Here is a 6,000-nt window from a genome sequence, read left to right as displayed (position 1 = left end):
CATTGTAGATTAGATTTTTATGTCTTCTTGGATTCTACATAAATGAATGAGATAGTATGCACTCTTTTATGTCTGGCTTCTTGTAATCTTTTTGAGATTCATTCACATTGCTGTGTGTAGAAGTAGTGTGCTCCTTTTAATTGCTGAGTAGTGTTCCATTGTACGACTCTGCCATAATTTTGTTTATCCACTCCTCAGAGGATGGACATTTAAATTGTTCCCAATTTTGGCTGTTATGGAAAAAATGCTGTACTCATTCTTGTATAATTCTTTTTGTGCAATATTTTTATTGCTCTTGAGAAAATACCCAAGAGTGGACTTGCTGGGTCTTAGGATGGATGTATGTTTAATTGATCAGAAATTGCTAAATAGTTCTCTAAAGTGGTTGTGCCACTTTACAATCCCACCAGCAGGGTATGAATGTCTTGGAATTTGATCCTAATTTCTGATAGAGACTCAACGATGGCATCTTTGGATCTCAAAGGGCCATTTCTTCTCAGGTGAGAAGTGAGGGGCTGCATGTGGGAACCCAGAGATGGCAGCTTCTGGGGAACAGCAGTGTACAGTCCTGTTATCTTTGATCTGTTCCCACCTCTGATCCATGCCCACCCACCCTTGCTCTGCTCTGTATCACAGGAGGCCGACCCCTGCAGCCTGTGCTTCTGAGGATCCCTGGTTTGTGGCTCCTGGTTGGGGTGACCAATGGGAGGTGCTGGGTGGGGTGTGGTCAATGGGAGATGCTGAGTTGTGTGTGTCCATTGGGAGGTGCTGAGTTGGATGTGACCAATGGGAAGTGCTGGGTTGGATATGACCAATGGGAGGTACTGAGTTGGGTGTGACAAGTGGAAGATGCTGAATTGGATGTGTCCATTGGGAGGTGCTGAGTTGGCTGTGACCAATGGGAGGTGCTGGGTTGGGTGTGGCCAATGGGAGGTACTGTGATGGATGTGACCAATGGGAGATGCTGAGTTGAGTGTGTCCACTGGGAGGTGCTGAGTTGGGTGTGACCAATGGGAAGTGCTGGGTTGGGTATGACCAATGGCAGGTACAGAATTGTGTGTGACCAGTGGAAGATGCTGAGTTGGATGTGTCCACTAGGAGGTGCTGAGTTGGGTGTGACCAATGGGAGGTGCTGGGTTGGGTGTGGCCAATGGGAAGTGCTGGGTTGGGTGTGGCCAATGGGAGGTTCTGAGTTGGATATGGCCAAGGGGAAGCTCTGCGGTGAGTTTGAGAGGTGGGAGGAAGGGAAAGGAAGAATCTTTCTCCCTCACACTTTCTGTCTCTGGCAGCTTTTCTTGGAGCCATGGTATGTCTTCCTTGGCAGCAGCTTCTGCCACACAGACCTGCCATGGCTTCAGCCTCCTCTGGATGACTCCACCTCCTGAATACAAGTAACACCACCTCTTTTTTTATTTTTTTATTTTTTACCTCTCTATCCTAGTAGTGGTTATGTCTTCCTACGGTGGCAAATCCCTGGGTTACCTCACAGTTCCCTGTTGTTTGCCTCCCAGCCCCTTCCTTCATCTGTGCAACCAGCTCCTTACATTAAATTCCCTTTGTTCAGATACTTAGAGTAGGTTCTGTTTTTCCTGGTTGGACCCTGACAGATACACACAGCATCAAGGATTAACAGAGACGATTTCAAGGCCAAATCACATCTGAGGGCTGCCAGGCAGATTTATTATCAAATCCTTAAACTGCAAAAATAGGACAACCTTCTTCAGAAACACCATCTGGTACCACACTATTCCTCTAATGTCTAGCCCAAATCCCTGCTGTGATGAAGTTTGCATCTGATAACCAGATAGAACCAAGCCACTCAGCCTCAAGAGCTAATGTGAGCATAGGTGTCAGTGGGTCCATGGGCCATGCCTTAGTGCTGGCAGGAGCCGTTATTATGTTTATGGGAGAAGGAAAGGAAAAGGTTGGGAGGAAAAGGGATATTTCTAAGCAGTCACCATAATTGGATGGATTGACCCAAATTTTAGGTTGTCAGGCCACATGCTTTGTTCTCAAGGGAGGAAGTCATCTCTGTGGCTCCTCTGCCTCTTTCTTTGGGACTTAAAACAGTGCCTGCCATGTAAGGAGATGATAAATCCTTACAGAATTGAATTTGTTCATTCACTCATTCATTATCTACTAAGCACCTGGTCAATTGTTGATTGCAAGTGATAGAAACCCAATTCAAATTAGCTTTAACAAAAAAGGAATTATAGTAACCTACATGATTCAAAAGTTCAAGGATATAATAGCTTCAGGTGTGGCTAAATCCAGGTGCTCAAATGAGGCATCAGGAGTTGTTTGTCCATTTCTCAGCTCTGCTTTCCACTGTGTTGGCTCCATTGCAGACAAACTCTTCCAAGGGAGGGTAGTGAAGAGGTCCTCAGTAGCTCCCAGCTGATATTCTATCAGAACAATAACTGTAGGGGAAAGAGAGAATGTGTCTTTTAATATATTTTTAGCAAAAATCTAGTGCTTGGCATTTACCGATTCTGATTGCCTTGGGTCTCCTGCTTCCCCTTCACCAGGGCAGAAACCAGGGCACTTTGAATTAAACTCCCCCTGCCCCTCAGACTGTCTGCAATGCGGGAGGGGTGGCTCCCCAAAGGAAAAACAAGAATGTTTTTATCAGCAGAACAACAAATGGATGTTGAACAGGCAGGAACTGCAAATGGCCACTATGGGGACACTGATGTGATAGGCACTGTGGGCGAGGGGCAACAGCAGGGAACCCACCAGTATTTCTGTCCTCGTGGTGCTTATGTTCCAGCAAGGAAGCCTGGTGAGGACCAAGTCATTAGACTCAAGGACGTGAACCTTACCATGGTGGAAGTCCAGGATGCAAGAGGAACAGTCTCCTTGAAATGTGAGTTCACAGGCTGCCATTTGAATACTCTAATATCCTCAGATTTGGACAGGCTGGAAGCTAGAAAACTGGCTTCATGCCCACATTGGACACTCAGAATTTCAGTGATGTCTTCCAGAAATCTTTGCTGAAGCTACAGTCTAACAGATTGTGGTTTATAAGAGATGGCAGGAGCCTCTGGGAGAATGGACTGTAAACAATTTGGTCACATTGTGGTGGGGGAAGGGTTGAGACAAGGAATGGAATCTGTGGGGCTGAAGTGCCCTTTGGTTCAGCTTCCAACTTTCAACTACATTGGAAGTTGTGGAATTTTTTTTTTTTTTTTTTTTTTCTAAAAAGCTTTTAAATTTTGAGATACTTAGTTTCACCTCAAATTGTAAGAAGCAATACAGAGAGATCCATGTTTCCCCAGTTTCCCCCAGTGGTAACACAAGATGATAACATTTGTGTTAATTGGTAACACAGTTGGTTGAATGATAACATTTCAATCAATCAGAGCAAGTTGATGTTGATGACTTCATTGTATCTTTACAGAATTCTGGTTGAAGAGATTGATTCTCTTTCCCTCCCTCCCTTCCTTCCTTCCTTCCTTCCTTTTTCCTCCCTCCCTTCCTCCTCCCTCCCTCTCCTCCTCCCTCCCTCCCTCTCCTCCTCCCTCCCTCCCTCATTCCCTCCCTCCTTCCCTCCCTCCCTCCTTCCCTCCTTCCTTCCTTTCTTTTCCCTCCCTTCCTCCTCCCTCCCTCTTTTCCTTCCTCTCTCCCCTCCCCCCTCCCTCCCTCCCTCCCTCCCTCCCTCCCTCCCTCCTTCCCTCCGTCCTTCCCTCCTTCCTTCCTTCCTTCCTTTTCTGTTTCTGTGTTTTTGCTTCTTTCATTGGGCTTGAGTTTGATTCCTCCTTCTGGATAGGTCTTATCTCCCTAATTGGATGTTGGTCTTTGCCAAGTGGCCCTGTGTCTTCTGTGCTTTGCATGGTGCCATGCATTGAGTTCAGGGATGGCAAGGCCCTGATGCCTTTATTCATATATTCGATACTTGCTTAATGCACACCTACTTTGTGCATAGCGTGAGGGAGACAGTGGTGAATCAAAGAGACACAGCCCTGTCTTCATGGAGCTTATAGTCAGCAAGGTGAAAAAGACCAGAGAAAGAAACAAGTGAGCAACTAAATAAACAAGAGGGCTACAGATTGTAATAAAGGCTGTGATGGAAATGACATGGAGATGTGTTAGGGAGGGAGGTGCACTGTGCTACTTCAGGTGGTCTGGAAGGCTGCTCTGATGGCTGACTTCTCATATAAGATATGTATAGCTGGAGACTTGATGTTTCACCACCTCCCTTTCAATGCTTGTGACAGTTATCTTTAGTCAATCAATGCGGTAGTACCCCATATGCACTAGAAATATGTTCCCAGACCCCCAGTGGATGCCTGGAACTGTGGAATGTATGGAACCCTGTGTACAGTTTGCACTAATTTCCTTTCCCTTCTTCACAATTTCATGAATAGAAAATCCATTCTTACCATAGATCTTAGCAACCTCAGCATAGGATTTTTTTTTTCTTTCCACAAATTGAGAACTTTCACCATTTCACTTAAAGGAAGCACTTTATGGCTTCTCTTTGGCAATCTGAATCACCAGCATCACTACTCCTGCACTTTGGGGCCATTATTGAGTAAAGTAAGGGCTCCTTGAACACAAGCACTGTGATGCCATGACAGTTGGCCTGATAACTGAGATGCTCCTAAATGACTAGTGGGCAAGTAGTGTATACAGTGTGGATACTCTGGACAAAAGGGAGGATTCAGGTCCCAGGTGGGACAGGGTGGGGAGAAGCAGCGTGATATTTCATCACATTACTCAGAACGGTGTGCAATTGAAAACTCATGAATTGTTTATTTCTGGAATTTTCCATCGAATATTTTCAGACTAGTTTTCTGCAGGTAAGTGAAACAGAGGATAAGCGGGGGACTGCTGTATACAGTTTTAGCAGCCACTTGTAAGGAAGTAGATGTGACACATAAGATGAAACTTCTTTGCCTCCTTGACAGAGTCGTTCCTCAAGGAACATTGCGCAAGAATGAATAAATCATTGGGCTGGACGCGGTGGCTCAGGCCTGTAATTCCAGCACTTTGGGAGGCCAAGGAGGGCGGATCACTTGAGGTCAGGAGTTCGAGGCCAGCCTTGCCAACATGCAAAATCCTGTCTCTACTAAATATACAAAATAATTAGCCTGGCATTGTAACATATGACTATAATCCCAGCTACTCAGGAGGCTGAGGCAGGAGAATCACTTGAACCCAGGAGGTAGAGGTTGCAGTGAGCTGAAATTGCACCACTGCACTCTGGCCTAGATGACAGAGCAAGACTCCTTCTCAAAACAAACACCACAAATCATCCTCTTGTAAGAAATGTCACAGGCTGGGCGATATGGCAAAAGCCCATCTCTACAAACAAAAACAAAAATTAGCTAATTAGCTGGGCATGGTGTCACATGCCTGCAGTCCCAGCTACTCCAGAGGCTGAAGTGGGAGGATCACTTGAGCCCAGGAGGATGAGGCTGCAGTGAGCTGAGATCCACTCCAGCCTGGGCAACAGTGCAAGACCTAGTCTCAAAATAAATAAATAAATAAATAAATAAATAAATAAATAAATAAAAATGGGTGGGGGGGCGCAGAAGTTATGGAACTCATCAGATCAATAAAGAAATAAATCCAAGGAAAGCCTTGAACTTGCCTAAAATTTCATAGTTAGGAAGGGCAGAATAAGGAACAGAATGTAGCTGAACAGACACTAGCATAGCCCAGGCATTCTGAAACTTGGGTTGCAACAACGTTACATGGCACATATGGTAAAATGCAGATTCCTGCCCTTGGCCCAGAGAGTCAACTGTGGTAGGTCTTGCGGGGGACTCAGCAGGCTGCATTTGCAACATGCATCCCAGGGGCTTCTGATGTGGGTGATCCACAGACCAGACTCTCATAATCATTAGTCTATGGGCCACCAATTTTGCCTTGTTTCCATAACTAACCAAAGGCTCCTTCTCACGGCTGCATCTAATTTACCCACTTATTCCTATCCGGAGGTCCAGGGCCCCCAGGTGTCCTGTGCCACTGGAAACTCTAAGTAGGGAGGTGAAA

At 45.6% G+C, this 6,000-nt stretch overlaps 1 long non-coding RNA gene across 2 annotated transcripts in view; it reads right to left on the bottom strand.

The window, feature by feature from the left end:
* Window positions 1-1,652: 1,652 nt before the first annotated feature.
* The window catches only part of LOC112132698 (uncharacterized), a 64,481-nt gene continuing 60,133 nt past the window's right edge, over window positions 1,653-6,000 (bottom strand). For both annotated transcript variants that reach the window (XR_002914417.3, XR_008523251.2), the window contains one exon: window positions 1,653-2,420. This is a non-coding gene — a long non-coding RNA (uncharacterized LOC112132698). The remainder of the gene's footprint in view (window positions 2,421-6,000) is intronic.

The sequence above is a fragment of the Pongo abelii genome, chromosome 2, assembly GCF_028885655.2.
Source record: "Pongo abelii isolate AG06213 chromosome 2, NHGRI_mPonAbe1-v2.0_pri, whole genome shotgun sequence".
NCBI lineage: Eukaryota > Metazoa > Chordata > Mammalia > Primates > Hominidae > Pongo > Pongo abelii.
Note: the sequence above shows the minus strand (reverse complement) of the source record. Positions and strands in the feature narration are given on the sequence as shown.